The following is a 23228-nucleotide window of genomic DNA, read 5'->3' on the forward strand; positions in this document are numbered from 1 at the left end:
GGACATCGTTTAGAAAACAATCGTTTAAATTTGCCAAAAGTAAGATCAATTTCAGAGAATGGTCCTGAATTGCCTTACGTTATTGTAGGTGATGAAGCATTTGCTTTAACTTCATATATGTTACGACCATATCCACGAATGGGTAATTTAAATCTACAGAAAAAAGTTTTTAATTATCGCCTAAGTCGTGCTCGAAGGATTGTTGAATGTGCTTTCGGAATTTTAACTGCAAAGTGGAGAATTTTTAGAAGACCTCTAGCAACAAATGTTGATCATGCTATTTCTATTATTAAAGCTGCCGTATGTTTACACAATTTTTTAATGATTAAAGATCTTTCTCTCCCTACAAAACAAAGAACATATTCTATTAATATTCCACAAGATACAAATAGTTGTCAAAAAATCCAAATTCCGGAAATACTAACAAATAATAATATTCAACGCGGTGGAACTATTAGAGAATTATTTGCAAATTATTTTTGTACAACTGGAGTTATTGAACAGCAATGGGAAAAAGCATACAATAATGATTTTTAAATAAGATTTTATAAAAAAACAATTTTTTTTATTTTTATAAAAGCAATTACATTTTTTTAATGTAATAAATTTTTTTAACATTTTTTAAACATTTTATTATATCTAATAGATTGTAATTAGAATTAGTATTAGTGTAGTAATAATAGTTATAGAAATTATAAGTATAAAATATTATATAAATAAATAAAAAAATTAATTCTTTATGTTGCTATATATATATATATATATATATATATATACGCATAGTTATAGTCATATATTATAAAGAAACAATAATAAATGTAATAATGTGTAATATAAGTAATAATAAAGCATGAAAACTATTATGTTAATAATCCTAGTTCTTCTTCAACTTCGCGTAATCTTGATAAAAACTCTATTTCTAATTTTGATCTTTCCTTATAAGAAAGTTTACGCATTCCTTCTGATAGACGTAACATAAAACCTTCTACAGGACATGGCTGTACGTTTTGCTTTAAAGTTTCAATAAGAACTTTTTCATATTCTTCAGAACTTGATTTTTTTCTTTCTGTAAGAAATCAATGTATGAAACAAAATTATTATTATTATTAAAATTATTAACTTATTTAATATTTGTAATTAATAAACAATAAAAATATGTACTTTTTCTTTCTGATGACGAAGAATTTGTAGAAGAAGTCGAAAGGGCTGAATGTGATATATTTTCATTATCATTGCTTTCATTATTAAAAAAATCGCCAAATACATTATCTGATGAGTTATCATTTAATGTTAATGACGTTGATTGATCTGTAATATCAGTTGAAGTTGAAGCTTGTATATCATCTGGTATTGTATCTCTTAAGGATGTAATAGTTCTAAAATAAAAATTATAAATTATAAGTAAACATCAATCGAAAATATCACTAAACGTTTTCAATTAAACTTACTGTCGATGTTCTAATACATAGTTAAGAAAATTCATTGCATTATAATGACGAAATGAAGGTTTCATTTCTCCATTTTTTGGTTTTCCAGCTGCACCACTTCTTTTTCGTTGTTCTGTAATTTTTTAAGCGTATTTCTTGCTTTTCTGTAGCAATCTTTTAAATAATTCCAACATTTTTCAGCTTCTACAGGTGTATATAATCCTGAAACGTAAATTTTTATTATCAATGTATACACATACACGCACATATATATATATATATATATATATATACAGGGTGACCCATTTTAACTTAGGCAGCCAAATAACTCGAAAAATAAGCAAGATAGAGAAAAATGTTTTAGACAAAAGTTGTATGGTTTCGAGGGGGCCATAAGATGGTATCATTGGTTTGACCTTGAAGAGTCATTTGAAGGTCACGTGAAGGTCACTTCAATTTTTTTAAATGGAATACCCTATATATTTTTGTACATTCTTGTAGCTTATTTCGAGAGCTTTCCAAAACACTATAATTAAGTACCTTTCCGTTAAGTACTTTTTGAGTTATGATGCTTGAAATAATTTCTTAATTTTACATAAACCGTAAAATATCTTGTAAAATATTCATTTTTCGATTATCTTACCTTAATACTTTTATGTACAAAATAATGAGAGGAATCAATTGGTGTAAAGAAAACACATAGTTGTTTTTAAGAAAAAATATGGAATTGTTAATTGCAAATTACATATTTTTTCTTCGAAACAACTATGTGTTTTCTTTACACCAATTGATTCCTCTCATTATTTTGTACATAAAACTATTAAGGTAAGGTAATCGAAAAATGAATATTTTACAAGATATTTTACGGTTTATGTAAAATTAAGAAATTATTTCAAGCCTCATAACTCAAAAAGTACTTAACGAAAATGTACTTAATTATAGTGTTTTGGAAAGCTCTCGAGATGAGCTACAAGAATGTACAAAAATATATAGGATGTTCCATTTAAAAAAATTGAAGTGACCTTCACGTGACCTTCAAATGACTCTTCAAGGTCAAACCAATGATACCATCTTATGGCCCCCTCGAAACCATACAACTTTTGTCTAAAACATTTTTCTCTATCTTGCTTATTTTTCGAGTTATTTGGCTGCCTAAGTTAAAATGGGTCACCCTGTATATATATATATATACAGGGTGATTCTAAATAACTTTATGTTTTTGCAAAAACATAATCTTGACCGAATTCTAAGACGATTTTTCTTTTGGCAAAATTTCGTCCGAAGCTTAGTTTTTGAATTATTAAAGGAAGTAGTTAACGTATGACGGGTCGAATACAAGAAGCAGGCAAGAATGGCGCGATTCACCGTCAGACGCGGGTGCTTACGCGGGGCGCCTGCTGCGATCAGCTGGTCGCTATACACATACAGACACACATGCGAACACATACATTCTCTCTCTGTCTGTCTGTCTGTCTCTCTCTCTCTCTCTCTCTCTCTCTCTCTCTCTCTCTCTCTCTCATTCGCTCACTCACCTGTAATTTGTTTTTTTTTTTTTTTTTTTTACGAGAGGGGAAAATGCATTTTATGCATACCCACCGGTCGATCCAGTGAGTTATGTGGGACTCGAGTACCAAGTCGAATTACCAACTCGGTACTCCCTACCCACTAAAAACCCCTTTCTTTTCACGAATTTCCTTTGACACACTGTCCCTCTGACTTCCCGAGATCTGTTTTCACATAACGTCAAAAAATAGTTATTATTACCTTGTTCGATGACTTTTGATGTATTGCTGTAATTGCTTGAAGGAGAAATGAATTTTCCGATAGATCGTACGTTCTCAAATTTAACGTAGATATCACGTTGCAAAAGACAAGAAATCCACATTAAATTATTAACTGAAAGTTTTTCTTCTTTCATGAACTGTATTCTTTTATAAACTTTAACGTAATCACATTTATTTACTCACTCGATGAGACGAGAAATTTACTAATGACTCTATCACTAATCACTATTAATCACTGTCGAATAATAACTGTTGGCGATTAAAAATCACTCGATGAAAGAAACACGCGCGGACACGTTACTACACGACGCGACGACGCGATAATGCGACGATAATTACTCAGCGACTGCAAGTAGTTTTTTGTCATGGTAGGTTGCGGTAGGTTAAGGTACCACTGGCGCTATCGAACGCGATCATGTGTTCGATTGAAGAATGCGGTAAACATAATAAACGTTTAACATATTAATATTATTATTATCATGAATGTGTGTGATATCCATACATCGTATGATATCTACTTAAAAATTAATCAGATTAAATAAGTGTTTTTAAAATATTTATTACTTTTACTATTATCTTAAATAAATATTTAATATTAATATTTTATATGATAATAGTAAAAGTAATAAATATTTTAAAAACACTTATTTAATCTAATTAATTTAATTAATTTAATTAATTTTTTTAAATAGATGTCATACGATGTATGGATATCACACACATTCATGATAATAATAATATTAATATGTTAAATGTTTATTATGTTTACCGCATTCTTCAATCGAACACATGATCGCGTTCGATAACGCCAGTAGTACCTTAACCTACCGCAACCTACCATGACAAAAAACTGCTTGCAGTCGCCGAGTAATTATCGTCGCATTGTCGCGTCGTGTAGTAACGTGTCCGCGCGTGTTTCTTTCATCGAGTGATTTTTAATCGCCAACAGTTATTATTCGACAGTGATTAATAGTGATTAGTGATAGAGTCATTAGTAAATTTCTCGTCTCATCGAGTGAGTAAATAAATGTGATTACGTTAAAGTTTATAAAAGAATACAGTTCATGAAAGAAGAAAAACTTTCAGTTAATAATTTAGTGTAGATTTCTTGTCTTTTGCAACGTGATATCTACGTTAAATTTGAGAACGTACGATCTATCGGAAAATTCATTTCTCCTTCAAGCAATTACAGCAATACATCAAAAGTCATCGAACAAGGTAATAATAACTATTTTTTGACGTTATGTGAAAACAGATCTCGGGAAGTCAGAGGGACAGTGTGTCAAAGGAAATTCGTGAAAAGAGAGGGGTTTTTAGTGGGTAGGGAGTACCGAGTTGGTAATTCGACTTGGTATTCGAGTCCCACATAACTCACTGGATCGACCGGTGGGTATGCATAAAATGCATTTTCCCCTCTCGTAAAAAAAAAAAAAAAAAATTACAGGTGAGTGAGCGAATGAGAGAGAGAGAGAGAGACAGACAGACAGACAGACAGAGAGAGAATGTATGTGTTCGCATGTGTGTCTGTATGTGTATAGCGACCAGCTGATCGCAGCAGGCGCCCCGCGTAAGCACCCGCGTCTGACGGTGAATCGCGCCACCCTTGCCTGCCTCTTGTATTCGACCCGTCATACGTTAACTACTTTCTTTAATAATTCAAAGACTAAGCTTCGGACGAAATTTTGCCAAAGTAAAAATCGTCTTAGAATTCGGTCAAGATTATGTTTTTGCAAAAACATAAAGTTATTTAGAATCACCCTGTATATATACACACAAACATATATATAGTAAATATAAATTTTACCTTTTAAATTGTTACGTCCAGACCCTTAAAAGGTCGGGCCGTCTGGAAGGACGCAACCTACTTACCCGGTGACACACTTTTCTGGCGTGTGTATAGATCGGGTCGAGCGCACTGTCAGGGGCCTGGCACAGGTCAGTGACCAGAATGGTCCCTTTAACTCTGTGAGTGTTCTAGGCCGTTACGCTCGTCGGTCCCTTTTCGGTAAGAGAATCGAATCTCTTTTACTCAGGACGGGACCCTGTGCGATTTCGGACTTCAAGGAATGAGAACGGGTAGCAAAATTAAATGAAGATTTTATTATAAATTATCATTTATTCAATAATTAGTCGTTTGAGCGATATGAAATATGTTTACATAAAGATCTTTTCTAAAAATACAAAATATAGTTGAAAACTTTATATGTGTGTTGTTTGTATGTGTGAGGGAATTTCCGCGGGTGTTACATTGGTTCGGAAGACGTCAGCCAGGAATAAAAGTGGTAAATCTAATCTTAAGTATTAACCCTGGCTGGAGATTATTACAATTTTGTTTCTTTTAATTTAAAATTTGCTATCTAAACAGGTATATTATAGGTGGGGAAGAAAAAAAAGGGGGGGAGCACAAAAGGTCAAGGATTTTCAAATTGGATAGTGGACGGAGGGAATTTCTTCCACAGGGCTTGTATAGGAACTCCTAATGGAAGGTGGGAGCCAGGGAGATGCCAAGCAATTATAGCATCGGGAGGGGCAGTGGTAAGGTAGTGAAGGAACTCCTCGTGATCAACAGGACCGGGGCCCACGGAAAGTTCCTTCGGGAATGGGGAAGTCGATGAGGGGAAACTGTGATAGGAAATAACTTAGAAGGTGAGGAGGGAGAGGTTCGGGAGTTTCAGGGGTGTCGGGATGTTCCGACGGGGAATCGGGAGGGAAGTCGAAATCGGGGGAATCTTGTTCAAGGTCGGGAAGATCTCTCGCGAAATCTTCCAGAGCCTCGCTGAATTCAGAAAACTCCGAGGAGGTGGAAGGAGAAGGAGGGTCTGAGTCGAGGGTGATGACAGGTATGGGAGGGGTACGCTCCCGGACAGGAGGTGAGGGGGAACGAGGGGGTTCGGGAGAAGGCAAAGGAGAGGGTTCGAATACAAGGGTTGATAAAGTAGCTGGGGAAGGAGAAAATTCTGGTGGGGTCGGGGTAGGAGATCTGGGGGGTGAACCAGACGACGGCGCGGGGCCTGGAACAGGTGTACCGGGGGAGGTCGAGGAATGCCCTGGGGATGAGATTGGAGAATAATTCGGAATACGGGGTGAGGAAGAGGGGTTAGGTGTGTGTGTGTGTTAGTGTCGAGTTTATTACTGCTAACGGGCGCGTCAATATTATCTAAGGTATCGCCATTAATAGGTTTAGGTAAAGATTGAGCTTGTATCCGTCTGTTCAGCCGATTCCGCCACCGCAACGCTGCCCGCCGTTTACCGGTGGGAGGCACTAATAATAATTTTGACGCTGAATATCTTACTGATTTGATGTTAGAATAGCTATTATAAAATATATCACTGTTGTCATTGGGAAAAGATGGATAAGCCTTGGGCAAAATGATAATTCGTTCCGAAAGATTTTACTCTTAAGTTTAAATAGGTCATACAAATAAAGAGATAGTTAAGTAATAAATAGAAGGGAAATGAAATGAATTAACGTGACTCGAAAATGGTTTCAAATAAAGGTTTGAAATTTAGGAGAAATTCGGATTAGGATTTGTTCGCGAATCGCCTTGCGGAGATTCCCGGCGAACGGGGAATTGTTCGCGAATCGCCTTGCGGAGATTCCCGGCGAACGGGGAATTGTTCGCGAATCGCCTTGCGGAGATTCCCGGCGAACGAGTAATTGTTCGCGAATCGCCTTGCGGAGATTCCCGGCGAATGAGGAATTGTTCGCGAATCGCCTTGCGGAGATTCCCGGCGAACGAGGGATTGTTCGCGAATCGCCTTGCGGAGATTCCCGGCGAACGAGGGATTGTTCGCGAATCGCCTTGCGGAGATTCCCGGCGAACGAGGGATTGTTCGCGAATCGCCTTGCGGAGATTCCCGGCGAACGGGGAATTGTTCGCGAATCGCCTTGCGGAGATTCCCGGCGAACGGGGAATTGTTCGCGAATCGCCTTGCGGAGATTCCCGGCGAACGGGGAATTGTTCGCGAATCGCCTTGCGGAGATTCCCGGCGAACGGGGAATTGTTCGCGAATCGCCTTGCGGAGATTCCCGGCGAACGGGGAATTGTTCGCGAATCGCCTTGCGGAGATTCCCGGCGAACGAGGGATTGTTCGCGAATCGCCTTGCGGAGATTCCCGGCGAACGGGGAATTGTTCGCGAATCGCCTTGCGGAGATTCCCGGCGAACGGGGAATTGTTCGCGAATCGCCTTGCGGAGATTCCCGGCGAACGGGGAATTGTTCGCGAATCGCCTTGCGGAGATTCCCGGCGAACGGGGAATTGTTCGCGAATCGCCTTGCGGAGATTCCCGGCGAACGGGGAATTGTTCGCGAATCGCCTTGCGGAGATTCCCGGCGAACGAGGGATTGTTCGCGAATCGCCTTGCGGAGATTCCCGGCGAACGGGGAATTGTTCGCGAATCGCCTTGCGGAGATTCCCGGCGAACGAGGGATTGTTCGCGAATCGCCTTGCGGAGATTCCCGGCGAACGGGGAATTGTTCGCGAATCGCCTTGCGGAGATTCCCGGCGAACGAGGGATTGTTCGCGAATCGCCTTGCGGAGATTCCCGGCGAACGAGGAATTGTTCGCGAATCGCCTTGCGGAGATTCCCGGCGAACGAGGAATTATGATGGGTGGATTAGACAGGGGAGTGGGACAAAGAAAAGTAAAAATGATTATTGACTAAAAAAAAACTTATTTCTCAAAGCTGGATGTAGAATATTTCTTTCGTTTACCTATCGGTCTAGGATCATTCCCAACGACAACCAGTTACAAAGTTAACACGAGAGGGGCAAGACAATAAAATTAAATTAGACTTACTAATAATTATAGCGAGCGTTGAAATATGTAAACAAAATTCAGCTCGGCCGGACTTGGAGGCGCAAGTGTCCAATTGCTGGCAGCTGAGGAGGAAGGGCTCGGTTGATCCGCGGTGTACCTCACTCACTTCACTTAATTTATTGTGAGATTTAGCCGCACGTGAACAGTTTGTTTAGAGATCGCACTTTTAGAATATATATATATTCTTTGTTTTTATTGTATGTGAACTGGAGAAAAGTATAACCGGCGAGAGAATCTTTCTAGTAAGACTGTGAGTAAAGACTCTGAACTTGCACTGAAGAGCTGGCGTGATATTTTTTAAAGAATGAACTGTGTACTATGAACTGTGAACTGAAGTGTGTCCGCGTCTTCGGCTCGCGAGTTTTAAGGATTTTACTCCTCCTCCCTTCTGGATGGTGGGGAATCTTTTTAGGCGAATGAAATGATTTCTATTACTCCCTTCCTAAGATCAAGGAGCTTGATTTTTTAAAAGGAGAGGGGTCTCTTAAGATTTTAATTGGTTAAGCCCTTTGGCTCGAGACTTAGCTCCATCCAGTAGAGAGTGGGAGTGAGCTGATTATCTTATCGCTTGATGATTTGGCGATTCGGAGAACGCTTGAGGGTGGCCTGTCGAACGAGCGCACGTGCACTATCAATTTCGAAAGGTTTTGTCTTACGTTTATTATTTGTCACTCTTCCGAGGACCAGATCTTTATTTTGAAAATTCTTTAGATAGAGAGGCTTGGAACATAAAGCCGTACCAATAGATACGGGACAGTTAGAATTTCTCATAACAACTTTTCATCATATAACTCGTAAATTTATTTAGAGTTTCGTTAACGCTATCTCGACTGGCCATTCTCAGTATTAGATTTGTTAAAGTTTAATGACGATACCCGCGGGTGAGGTTGCGTTCTTCTAAGTGCTATCTTTATTTCTAAGAAGAATCGCTTTGCATTCCGAATGCAAGTCGATCCTTGATTTCCTTCTTCCACGAAATCGTTTCGAGGAAAGAAAAGAATCGTGGAGTCCACCGGACGTAATACCCCCCGCCTTAGACAAATGTTGGGGGTACACGACATTTGCAAATAATAAGAATATTAGATTCTTTTCTTTCTGAGAAACGGAAAAAGGAAATTTATACGCATTATTATTATATATTTAAAGTAATATGTAAGAGTATAGTATAAGTGTGTTATAAATTTTAAAGAAGGAGGAAAGAAAAGGCGACCTCCATAACCCCTTCCTTTTATTCTTTCGTCCTTCTTGTACATGATTTCTTTTTATATATGTATGTATGGTTTTTTTTTGTGATTAAAATATAATATGATTAAATATTATATAAAGGCAACTTAACATAAGAAGAATATAAGGATAGTTTAATAAAAATTATTGATAATTGATATTTTAACGCAGTTATATAGTTGCGTGAAAGAGAAGACTGGAGCGGAGAAAGGATAGTAAGGACAAGAGAGAGATGTGGACATTTTGTCTTTGTCAGAGTCGATACCAGATGTGCGTATGAGAGAGAAAGACAAGGCTCCTTCTTTGTCTTTTGATCTTACTCTTCTCTCCTTAAGGGAAAGACTGGTATTCCCCACCCTCGATTCAGATCAGTCTCGTCAGTCTTCCAAAATGTTTCAATACAGTTTACACATTCGTTTGCAGGTCTGATTCTCATCATGGTTTGATTGCATTGCGTGCAATTTCTTAGAGGTTCAGTAAGGTCTCTATGAATTAGCATGTGTGGCAACACCATTAAGTACTTACGTCGGTGGCTTTTTGGCACTGTAAAGTAGCAGTGGGTGCAAATTTTTTGATGATTTGTGAGGTGTTGGAAAATATAGTTTCTTGATTGCCTGACACACCTGAGTTCTAATAGGTAATCTGGTGTTCCGGAATGGTCTTGTGGTCTTGTTCCTCTGGTAGATCTATGAATTTCTTGTCCATGCGTGTCGGGGTTCCAGGAAAGACATTGTCTTTCTGCCATTTTGTGCTGTGGTTGATGGTTAATTATTCAAGAATTAACTGTAAATACTTGGAATGCGAAATTATATATATATATATCTTATATTCTTGGTTTTTTATTATATTTCTAGTATTATTTTTCTTCTCTTATTATTATTATTATTATTATTATTTTTTTTTTTGTTGAGGAAAAGTAGTGAATAATATAGAGACAAACAAGGGCATGTGGTTATGGTTACAGAGTCAGGATTTGATGGAGAGAGTTCGAGGGGGAAAAAGGGGGAAAAGGTTTCTCTTTTCACTGTTATGTTTCTTCCCATCGGGCGAAGACAGGCGCTCCCCATCCTTCGCTAAGATATGCTTTATCGGTGTTCAAGTATTTTTCGATGCATCCTTTGCACTCTTCAGCTGGTCTAATTTTTATTATTATCTTATAGCATTGTGTGCATCTGGTTTGATTTTCTACTGATGCTCTATGTACTAAATTATGTGGTGCCACTACAGTGTATTCTTGCTGATAGTCTTCCGGAACTTTAAAGAAACATAAACTGCAGATTTTATAGCAGTCTGAAATACGTTGATAAATTTCGCCCTCGAGTGAAACAATACATCGAAGTTCAAATAGGTAGCTGTAGGTTTCAGGGTGATCGCTTGGTTTTACGCCGTCAATCAGTTCATCGTCTTCTTCCTGATTTTCAACGGATAAGTAATGATGTCCCGGCATTTCTACGCTGTAAGCGATTATCAAGTGTTCAAGGGTGACTCTTGTTGTATATATATATAAAAGAAATTAGAATAAATAGCTTTTGCGCTATATAGTTGTTATCCTATGTGTTTTACTTATTGTATATATATTTTGCATATATTCATTATATATATATTTTTATTATTATTTTTTTTATTATTATTATTATTTTTGTTGTTATTATTTTTTTCTTTTTCTTTTTTTATTTTATTATTATTATTGGTTTTTTTTTTTACACTGCGGGGGAAACATACTCCATAATGTTTTTGCTGTGACGAGCTATTCCTAATTTAATTAGTGCTTCTTTAAAATCGTATGACGCATCGAAATTTACAGATTGTAGTCGAAGATTAACTAAAGCAGCTCCTTTCCAAAGAGGTTGTACTATGTTTATCCATCCTTTATTACCCTCAGCGACTATGCGAGCTAGATTTTTATTAACCTCTGGCCAGGTGGGAGTGGGGGGTTCTGATCCTGTGTGAGCTAAAGCACAAGCGATGGCACGCCACGGTAATTTTCTGAACTCATCGTCAAGTTCGTACAGTTCATTATGAGACAGACATATTTTCCGGCCAATGTCCTTTAGAAAGATTTCGGCTGCTCCTATTAGTCTGCTGACTCTGGTTATTATACCTCTATGCCAGAGCTTGTTGTGCATTACGCTGACGGCTTGATCTTCATGTATATTTGTCATGAGTTTCTTATTAGCGGCCATTTTTATTTGTAATTTATTTTGCAGTTTTTCGTAGGCTTTTTCATCATTTCGGAGTTGTACCCAGAAGAGTAACGGTGATTCCACGCATACAACTCTTACTTCTTGATGCCCTGAGCGCAAATGTGTGGTGTCGATGGATTCGATTTCCATTTTCTATAAAGAGCGATAATGTCGATGGTATTATCGAAAAGATATTTCCTCCAGTGTTTCTATCAAAAGATGGAAACCGTGCGATTATTTTAATTGTTATCATTATTATTACTATTATCGTCATTACTACTATTGACATTTTATCAGGGAATATAATATATATATATGTGTGTATATAAATTTAGAGCAGTACAAGGTACAAATTATAAAGAAATAGTGTATAGGTACAATGAGGGAAGGGGGGGAAGGAAGAAAAGGAGAAGAGTAAATTTGCTGATCTAGTACTTAATGTGAGTGTATTGTATAATTTTTCTTACATAGATTAATTCGTTCAATGTATGCGTATTTTAACGCTGAATGGATTGTTATGATGCTAATATCCTACGGTGTTAGTATATATATATTACCTTATAAATTAATGTAAAAGATGTGTGCTATGGTATTAGAAGTATATGTATGTATATATTAATGAATATATATATACGTATATATATATATATGTAACTGAGTAGTCTTAATATATGTAATAATAACATGAGTATATAAAATATCTAAAATAAGTATATTAGTATGTAAAATATAATATATATAGTAGTAAAAAGTATATGTTAATATATATATATATATATATATATATATATATATATATATATATAGTGGAGATATACTAATGATATAAATGTAGTTGGGTTTTCTAAAACCCCCTTTTTTTGTTATTATATATCTATTTTATTTTTTTTTGTTTTTTTTATTTTATATATATATATTTTTTTTTATATTGCGGGGAATACATCTCTTGTTATTTTAGTACTTAATTCTACGTGTCCTAGCTTAATTAACATATCTCTAAAGTTGTAGTTTCCTCCGTTATGTTCGCCCTGTATCGTCAGCTTGACGAGGGCCGCTCCCCTTCCTAAAGGAAGTATAATGTTGATCCAGCCGGCGTGACCTTCGGCTAGGAGCCGGCAAAGTTCTCGGGTTTTCTCTGGCCATATTGTCGAATTATCGGGTGATCCTGTGTAGGCGAGCCCACACGCAAAGGCTTGCCAAGGCAGGTCTCGAAATCTATCTTCCAGGTGATAGGTTTCGTGCATTGGTCGCCAGGTTGACCAACCGTGGTCGCCTAGACGTACTCTGACCATCCCCGACGCCTGGCTGATTTTCTCTATCCATCCTCGCCGCCAGCCGTTACCCTCTTTGACTGCGACGTCCATTTCCAATTTTATGTCTTCCGGGAAGCATATCAGGAACTTGCTCCGTCTTGACATACGGAGGGCAAGTTCCTCTTCCAACTCCTGAAGGTCCTGGTCACCGTTTTTCAACCGGACCCAAAATAATAAGGGAGACACGACCCGGAGGATAAAAACCTCCAGCCGAGATCGTGTAAGGCTTCCCGTGTCAATGGCTGCTGGTTCCATTTTTCTATAAAAGAGGTTAATTTGTCTTATCATTTGCGACTTTTCCGCCGATTATCTATTTGAGTTTTACGGAAGATAACGTTGACAGAAGGCTGTAGAGAGGGGATAGAGGTTTGTAGCGGAATGCTTAAACTTTCATTCCCTGAGTTGTAGAGTATAGTAGTGTTCTCTTTATCAGAAAGAGATGGATAGATACGGTCTGAGGATCCTTCAGTGTCAGCGGGGTGTTTATTCTTTTGTGGATTCTCGAGTGGAGCGGATGGTTTGTTTGTTGACGGTGGTTGCTTTAGTTTTAAGTGTAATAAGAGCTGAGTGAGAGAATCCCAGATGGCTCCAAGCAAGTATATGGACCAACCATATACTGTATGCAAAGTGTAGCCATGAACTAGAGTATCTAATATCAATTTAAAAATTCTAACGGATAGATATATTCCCATTATTCCAGCGCTGATGTTTCCGAAAATTAAAAATCTATTTCAAAATTTTTCCCAGGTAGAGACGGCGATTTTTTCTATTGCGTCTTTGTCTAAAAGATTGGTAATTGAACCTCCCTGTAAGGATGTAGGTCTTCCCATTATTCCCCTGGCGATGGTGTTAAGTACCGCGGGCCTCTCGGCAGGGAACATAATATGGTCTTTTTGATCTTCCAGATCGTTTTCGCTATATATGCCACTAGTGGCTAGCGAACCAGGGCTAACGTACTTCCAAGTAGGCTTGGTTAGAGGTTTCATAATGGCAGGGGGTACTGTATCTACTGGTTTAGGCATAAGTTTATACCATGAATCTCCCAGCAGGTACATTGCAGGTGCAAATGCGTTGCATGCCGTTTGTATCCCCTGACGCAGTATTACATGTGTCTGCGGTGTCAAAAAGAATGTTCGATTTCCCCTTAATACAGGAAGTTGATTGTAACAATATTCCGTTTAAGCAAGTCTCACCTCGACAGGTACGCATTTTACTATGTGGATTACCTCACCGGCTAACAGTGCCATATATCCTGGTCCTTTCATTAAATAATATGCAAATATATCAGGCGATTGAGTTGCTATGGCTAAGGCGTTTTGCAATAATTGTTGCTCCAGATTACATTGTTGTAAAAGTATATTTCTATATAATTCACTTATTTGTGTATGTATATGTCTTTCTACATACACGAATTTGGAATTCATGTATGTAAAAATGTCAAGATTTGATACTTTTGATTGCTTTTTAAAGATTTCAATGCCAGGTGATGCTTCGAAAATTATTAATTTTGGATGTTCAGTACGAATTAGAGTATATCCACAAGTAATATATTTCCCACGGCTGGTTAATGCGAATATAGTGTTTTGTGCTGTTAACGAATAAGCTACTTGTGATTGCTGATTCATGCTGTCAATTATCTTGTCAGCATATTCTTCATATAATACGCCATAGCTAGAAAATTTGCAAGTATCAGCAGGTACGGGATCCCAGAAGGTATCTCCTCCTTCTATATCTAAACAACTTGTAGCGCTGAGTTCACACGCTACTCCAGATCTGAGGTGTACTTTATTAGTATTTATTTTTACGTCGGCTATGTAATCTTGGAGAGTAATTTTAATACTGCCCAGTACAATGACGTCCGCCCATGTTCCATATGGGTCGGAATAAGCGCTTCCGGAGCACGATCCTTCCGAGTCGACGTGACCGGCTAATATTATAGGACGTGTCAGGGTTTGATTTGATTTTAACCCAGTTATGTATGTTCCTGCCAATTCATAAGTTCCATAAGTGCATACGGCGGCATGCTTCACGAGTGGTTTCTTGTATGAACGAATATTTGCCGTTAAAGACATCCATGGTGTGAGAAAACATCCCGCATTTCTTAATTAATCGGTCGACTTCAATTTTACATTGTATTACTTTCACAGAGTCAAATTCGTTAATTTGAAGTAGTTGAATATAAATTCGGCTTGAATTGACGCTTTGCTGGGGAATATCACATTCTTCGATGTTTAGTAATGATAAGGTGGTGAGATTAGCAGACGCTGAACCACAATCGTAGCCTATTATTCCATGGGTGAATTGTAAGTTCACGAGTAAGAATGTTAACGTAGCTATTCCCCTGGGATCCATCTGCAAATTTTTCTTATATATATATATATATATGACATAATTAACCTATCTATTTATCATTCATTTACGTCGATTAATTATTATATTTATTATTTAGTTACTACCTAACAAAAGGATATTACATGTATACGTATATGAGGTTTTATTATTACTATTATTATTAATATTATTATTATCACTATTGTTTATCCTCTTGATGGTTTGATGATTTATTAATAGGTTTAATATAAGAAATTCGCAACCGATTTGGATGTACTATTCGGCTGTTCTTTTTTATTTTTATCCTTACATTATTTTTATTTAAAATTTCTAAAACTTCATGAGGACCTGTGTAATGATCGCCGAATTTTCCCGGTTTCGGGCCCTTTAGTAAAAATACCTGATCTCCAGGTTTAAAGGTTTGAGGATTGATTTTTCTGTCATAATATTTCTTTGATCTATGCTTGGCGCTGATTATATTTTCTCTTGTATTCCCTTGAATGTTGTGTAGCTGTGTTACAAGGTTTATCAGGTATTCATCGTAATTCGCTAATCTATCTTCGGGTGCTGGAAGTTCACTTGAAGGAACTCTTGCTATTTTTCCAAATACTAACTCGTATGGAGTGTGTTTCGTAGCTTCGTGGACGTTTGTGTTATAATTAAACATTGCAAGTCTTATCCATCGGTCCCATTGCTTTTGTTCATTAGCATATTGTTTAAGATATTCTCCTAGTACGTGATGTGACCTTTCCAAAGATCCGTTTGATTGTGGATGAAAGGCGGTAGTACGGAATTTACGAATTTTAAATAATTTAGCTATTTTCTTCATTAAGTCGCTAATAAAATTTCTGCCTTGATCTGTTAATATAGCCTTGGGGGATCCAAGTACGCAAATAAAACGGTCTACGAATGCTTCTGCAATTGTTTCAGATGTCTGGTTTGGCAATGGTATTCCCATGCAAAATTTTGTTAATTGATCTTGCAATGTTAATATATATTCGTTGCCTCTCTCGGTCTTTGGTAAAGGACCAACGATATCCATTGCTACTTTATCGAAGGCAGATCCTGGAGTGTCAGTGATTATCATGGGCTGTTTAGTTTTTACTCGGACTAATTTCTTTAACTGACATTGTAAACATTGTTGAATATATTTTTGGACGTCTGATTTTAAATTTTCCCAATAATAATTATGTTTTATTCTATGGTATGTTTTAGTAACGCCACGATGTCCTCCTGCTGGTGGACAGTGCGTCTCGCCGATTATAACAGGGCGTAAATCTTTAGGAGGATATTTAATTAATCCATTACATATTATTATTTTAGTAGGTGTGTCGAGAAGTATTAATCGAAGTTGTATCTTAATATTATCCCACGGGACATTGTTAACATAATCAGTCTTTGCTATGCTGAGTGTTTCTAATTTCAATGTTTCAAGTAGATTTCGTAAATCGTTTAATACTGTAACGATTTGGTTGAGAGTTACTGTAGGACCTTCTCGTTGTCCTTCGCTGACAGGCAGTGCCACGTGGTAATAGTTTTTATATTTTATGGCGTTAGCTTTACCCAAGGCAAGAGAATTTAGATGTGGTAATTCATTTCGCTCAAATAATTTTTTAGATCCAGAATCCAGAGGATTTCCCTCAGTATCAACAAAATATGCAATGTTGTCTTTTCGTAAAAATAGTAATTCACGTGAGTCGACAATATTACTCTTTAAGAATTTATTTCCGATTATAAAGGGTTTTATTTTCCTGGATTTTAGATTCTTATTAATGTCATCTTCTTCCGTATCTTCTTCTTCCGTATCTTCTTCTTCCTTCCTTTCTTCTTTTGTGCTTAATTCATTTATTGTTTTATAATTTTTATCAGGAGGATCATTTCGTTCATTAATTTTTTCGGTATCAATTTTGAATTTAGCTGTCTGACTTCTTGTTCATATTCTGTTCTGTTTAGGAGGATCATGTATCAATGCTTTCTCTGTTAGCTGGGCCTCGACTGGTTCATTTAATTCTTCTAAAGTAAATGGAAGTAAGTCAGGATTATCTTCCGTTATTATTTCTTCATTATCTTCGCTATCGGAGAGATGTAAATGAAAATAGTCGCTTTCTTCTTCTTCTTCGTCTTCTTCAAGTTCTTCTAACATTTCAGATATTACTTGAGCATCTTCGGAGTTGTCAGGGTTTAAGAGTTCTTTATTTCTTATAATTTTGCAATCAAATTCTTCAATATTTGCTGGATTCCTGGATAATGCATCTGCATTTACATTAGTTTTTCCTGCCTTGTATACTACTTCATAATCATATTCGGCCAATTTCAATCTCCATCTTAATATCCGCATATTTGCATCTTGAGCGTTTTTAAACCACATTAGTGGTTTATGATCTGTAACTAAAGTGAATTTTCTTCCGTACAAGTATGGTCGGAAATGCTTAACGCAAGTTCGGAACTTGTACTTCCGTTTCTTCGTCTAGGGTACTTATGATGTTTAAATACGCTTTTCCGGATGTATTTTCGACAATGGTGTCCCCTAGATAAATTCCGTGAGTTAATTTTAATCTGGGTATATATCCTACTTTTATTTCTGGATTTTTTATCCTCACATAAAATAATGACTCAGATCGTGGAGCCACTCTGATCATCTCCGGCGTAAAGAAAGGTATGTTAATTCCGGATGCAACCAGGCATTCTTCCGCATAATCTATTTTCGAAAAAGTTTGTTTAAAAAATTCATTGCCTAATATTCCAGATTGCGGAATTGGGAAATCGTTAGATACAATATGAAAGATGACTGGTTGTTCAAAAAGAGTTAATACGATTTCACCGAGGGTGTAAACAGGATAATCATTTATACCATTTAATTTTAATATATTTTTGTAATTAATATTAAGTCCCTCAGGCGCGAAATTTTCTTTGATAACATTAGGTCCAGATCCTGTATCTAACATAAGAGTTATGGAAGTCGGCATATCTTTAACGTTAACCCGGACAGTAGGCACTAGGCTTTGCTTGTTGAGATTTACTGTCACAGGCTGTACATTTATGTTATTACTTCCTACTTGGCCACTTGAGATTGTGAAAGGTGTGAGATCTGCCCGGCCCCCTGCTGCACACCCGACGTCGAGGGGCCCTTGTAGTTTCCCTGACTATTTTCCTTGCGACGGTTGTTACTCGCGATACGTAATTGACAATCATCGAGTAGATGACCTCTGTCCTTGCAATATCGACAGAATAAATCGTTCTTAGGCGCCGCTTGTTGATTAATTTTAGAACGACACTCTTTAGAGGTGTGTCCGAATTTGTCGCAAGTTTGGCAAGTAATTCTCGGTTTATTTTCGAGGTTTCTCTCTTCATTTTGTTTTTTCCAGCAATTATTGGCGGAATGCCCTGGCTTATCACACCACTGGCAAATTACAGAGACTTTATTGGGTTGACTATTAGTATTTTGTCGACAGGTTTTTGCATTATGTCCTGGTTTTGAACATAATTGACAGGTGACAGCTTTTTCCTGTATTACGTTTATCGTTTGTCGAGTTTGAGGATCGCGAAACCGACATTTGTCAGCACTATGCCCTCGTTTTTTACAAATCTGACATATTAATATTTCCATGCCTAGATCAGATTTATGGTGATTTTGTAGTGAAAATTGAGAGAGTTTTCGACAATTGTTTGCTACATGCCCCTCTTTGAGGCAGATTGGCACGTTTCCCGCAATCGATTAGTAGGTAATATTTTTGTTCTGTTTGAGTCATTGCTCTGTCCCTGTCGTAAATCTGTCATTATCCGCAGTTCTCTTTCTATCCTTAAGGCATCGGCGACCGTTTCTTGTACATCTAAATCCCTCGCTATTCTTTGTTCGATTTCGGGCTTAAGCCCCCTTATAAAACATTTACTCATGTCTTTTTCTAGCGATGTCTTAGTAGCTTGGTCCGGCAATGTATTTCCGGGTCCTCTATACGCCTCTAATATCTGTTTTCCTAAGATCTTGACGCGGTTAGCGTAAGTAACTACATCCTCGTCATTTTTCTGATAAATACATCCTAGTTCTCCTTGGAGTTGATAGACGGTTTTTACCGGCCCATAAATTCGTTTTAAATAGGCAGTTAGTTGCGATACTTTATCAAAATCTTGGTCTTGAATCGTTCTGCGTGCTTCACCTACTATTCGTGTTCTTAAAATTTTAGTAAACTGCGGTTCGGCTTCCTTAGGAAGCATTGATTTTGCTTCTTCGCAGCCTTCAATAAAATAGTTAAGCGGAATGTTGCCATCGAAGAAGGGGACAGCGTCAACCGCATATTTCAGTGTGGCGAAAGGATTTTGTTGCGCCATGATTTTAGGGTTTTCAGGATAATTTTCAAAGTTATTACTATCAACTATTTTACTTATACTAGCGTTTGCGGCGGTAGATTCGGAATCGTTGGAAGACGGCTCAGGCGAATCGGCAATTAGGGTATTTTCAGTTAAACTGGAAGAATTTTCCTCAATAAATTGGACTTGTTTAGACGTCGCTTTAGGGGTAGATGTGTGTAAAGGAGTAGAAATAGCTCGAGTGTTTTTTGGTTTACTATATCGCTCTAATGCAGTTTTATAAAGATCTTCTATTTCGTCTTTATTGACTTTACTTCGAGTCCCGTCACTCATTCCGGTTTCCAAGATCGCACATTTCAATCCCGGACGAGCTCCCAAAATTTATCAGTATGTTACGTCCAGACCCTTAAAAGGTCGGGCCGTCTGGAAGGACGCAACCTACTTACCCGGTGACACACTTTTCGGGCGTGTGTATAGATCGGGTCGAGCGCACTGTCAGGGGCCTGGCACAGGTCAGTGACCAGAATGGTCCCTTTAACTCTGTGAGTGTTCTAGGCCGTTACGCTCGTCGGTCCCTTTTCGGTAAGAGAATCGAATCTCTTTTACTCGGGACGGGACCCTGTGCGATTTCGGACTTCGAGGAATGAGAACGGGTAGCAAAATTAAATGAAGATTTTATTATAAATTATCATTTATTCAATAATTAGTCGTTTGAGCGATATGAAATATGTTTACATAAAGATCTTTTCTAAAAATACAAAATATAGATGAAAATTTTATGTGTGTTGTTTGTATGTGTGAGGGAATTTCCGCGGGTGTTACATTGGTTCGGAAGACGTCAGCCAGGAATAAAAGTGGTAAATCTAATCTTAAGTATTAACCCTGGCTGGAGATTATTACAATTTTGTTTCTTTTAATTTAAAATTTGCTATCTAAATAGGTATATTATAGGTGGGGAAGAAAAAAAAAGGGGGGGGAGCACAAAAGGTCAAGGATTTTCAAATTGGATAGTGGACGGAGGGAATTTCTTCCACAGGGCTTGTATAGGAACTCCTAATGGAAGGTGGAAGCCAGGGAGATGCCAAGCAATTATAGCATCGGGAGGGGCAGTGGTAAGGTAGTGAAGGAACTCCTCATGATCAACAGGACCGGGGCCCACACGGAAAGTTCCTTTGGGAATGGGGAAGTCGATGAGGGGAAACTGTGATAGGAAATAACTTAGAGGGTGAGGAGGGAGAGGTTCGGGAGTTTCAGGGGTGTCGGGATGTTCCGACGGGGAATCGGGAGGGAAGTCGAAATCGGGGGAATCTTGTTCAAGGTCGGGAAGATCTCTCGCGAAATCTTCCAGAGCCTCGCTGAATTCAGAAAACTCCGAGGAGGTGGAAGGGGAAGGAGGGTCTGAGTCGAGGGTGATGACAGGTATGGGAGGGGTACGCTCCCGGACAGGAGGTGAGGGGGAACGAGGGGGTTCGGGAGAAGGCAAAGGAGAGGGTTCGAATACAAGGGTTGATGAAGTAGCTGGGGAAGGAGAAAATTCTGGTGGGGTCGGGGTAGGAGATCTGGGGGGTGAACCAGACGACGGCGCGGGGTCTGGAACAGGTGTACCGGGGGAGGTCGAGGAATGCCCTGGGGATGAGATTGGAGAATAATTCGGAATACGGGGTGAGGAAGAGGGGTTAGGTGTGTGTGTGTTAGTGTCGAGTTTATTACTGCTAACGGGCGCGTCAATATTATCTAAGGTATCGCCATTAATAGGTTTAGGTAAAGATTGAGCTTGTATCCGTCTGTTCAGCCGATTCCGCCACCGCAACGCTGCCCGCCGTTTACCGGTGGGAGGCACTAATAATAATTTTGACGCTGAATATTTTACTGATTTGATGTTAGATTAGCTATTATAAAATATATCACTGTTGTCATTGGGAAAAGATGGATAAGCCTTAGGCAAAATGATAATTCGTTCCGAAAGATTTTACTCTTAAGTTTAAATTGGTCATACAAATAAAGAGATAGTTAAGTAATAAATAGAAGGGAAATGAAATGAATTAACGTGACTCGAAAATGATTTCAAATAAAGGTTTGAAATTTAGGAGAAATTCGGATTAGGATTTGTTCGCGAATCGCCTTGCGGAGATTCCCGGCGAACGGGGAATTGTTCGCGAATCGCCTTGCGGAGATTCCCGGCGAACGAGGAATTGTTCGCGAATCGCCTTGCGGAGATTCCCGGCGAACGAGGAATTATGATGGGTGGATTAGAAAGGGGAGTGGGACAAAGAAAAGTAAAAATGATTATTGACTAAAAAAAAACTTATTTCTCAAAGCTAGATGTAGAATATTTCTTTCATTTACCTATCGGTCTAGGATCATTCCCAACGACAACCAGTTACAAAGTTAACACGAGAGGGGGAAGACAATAAAATTAAATTAGACTTACTAATTATAGCGAGCGTTGAAATATGTAAACAAAATTCAGCTCGGCCGGACTTGGAGGCGCAAGTGTCCAATTGCTGGCAGCTGAGGAGGAAGGGCTCGGTTGATCCGTAGTGTACCTCACTCACTTCACTTAATTTATTGTGAGATTTAGCCGCACGTGAACAGTTTGTTTAGAGATCGCACTTTTAGAGTATATATATATTCTTTGTTTTTATTGTATGTGAACTGGAGAAAAGTATAACCGGCGAGAGAATCTTTCTAGTAAGACTGTGAGTAAAGACTCTGAATTTGCACTGAAGAGCTGGCGTGATATTTTTTAAAGAATGAACTGTGTACTATGAACTGTGAACTGAAGTGTGTCCGCGTCTTCGGCTCGCGAGTTTTAAGGATTTTACTCCTCCTCCCTTCTGGATGGTGGGGAATCTTTTTAGGCGAATGAAATGATTTCTATTACTCCCTTCCTAAGGTCAAGGAACTTGATTTTTTAAAAGGAGAGGGGTCTCTTAAGATTTTAATTGGTTAAGCCCTTTGGCTCGAGACTTAGCTCCATCCAGTAGAGAGTGGGAGTGAGCTGATTATCTTATCGCTTGATGATTTGGCGATTCGGAGAACGCTTGAGGGTGGCCTGTCGAACGAGCGCACGTGCACTATCAATTTCGAAAGGTTTTGTCTTACGTTTATTATTTGTCACTCTTCCGAGGACCAGATCTTTATTTTGAAAATTCTTTAGATAGAGAGGCTTGGAACATAAAGCCGTACCAATAGATACGGGACAGTTAGAATTTCTCATAACAACTTTTCATCATATAACTCGTAAATTTATTTAGAGTTTCGTTAACGCTATCTCGACTGGCCATTCTCAGTATTAGATTTGTTAAAGTTTAATGACGATACCCGCGGGTGAGGTTGCGTTCTTCTAAGTGCTATCTTTATTTCTAAGAAGAATCGCTTTGCATTCCGAATGCAAGTCGATCCTTGATTTCCTTCTTCCACGAAATCGTTTCGAGGAAAGAAAAGAATCGTGGAGTCCACCGGACGTAACAAAATATTGGCTTACGTCTTTCCATAAATCATCTTTTTTTAGTCTTCCTCGCTCTTTTAATGGTATACGATAATCATATAAAGCACGCCTTTTTTGAACAGCACTGATTAAATCCTCATCCAATTTTAATTTGTCATAAGTAATAGTTTCCTCGACAACTTCATTTTCTTTATCAATATTATTTTTTTGTTGAAAATTTAATTGATTTTGTGATATATCTAAATAAATATAATAATACTTGTTTATTATATTTTATTATAGTTCCTTAATATGTTATGATCTATTTCAAATACTATTTGCTGGTAAATTTAGTCATTTATACTGCATTGAATTTGTGCGCACACTAAAGTATTACACATACCAAGCAT

The 23228-nt window shown here is 37.9% G+C and overlaps 2 pseudogenes; both read right to left on the reverse strand.

Annotated features, from left to right (window-relative positions):
• Positions 1-832: 832 nt before the first annotated feature.
• Positions 833-23228, reverse strand: LOC145968953 (uncharacterized; annotated as a pseudogene).
• On the reverse strand, positions 13037-15127 carry LOC145968269 (uncharacterized; annotated as a pseudogene).

The sequence above is a fragment of the Camponotus vicinus genome, unplaced genomic scaffold, assembly GCF_025532165.1.
Source record: "Camponotus vicinus isolate PSW18456_S1 unplaced genomic scaffold, iyCamVici1.0 SCAF_3, whole genome shotgun sequence".
Taxonomy (NCBI): Eukaryota; Metazoa; Arthropoda; class Insecta; order Hymenoptera; family Formicidae; genus Camponotus; species Camponotus vicinus.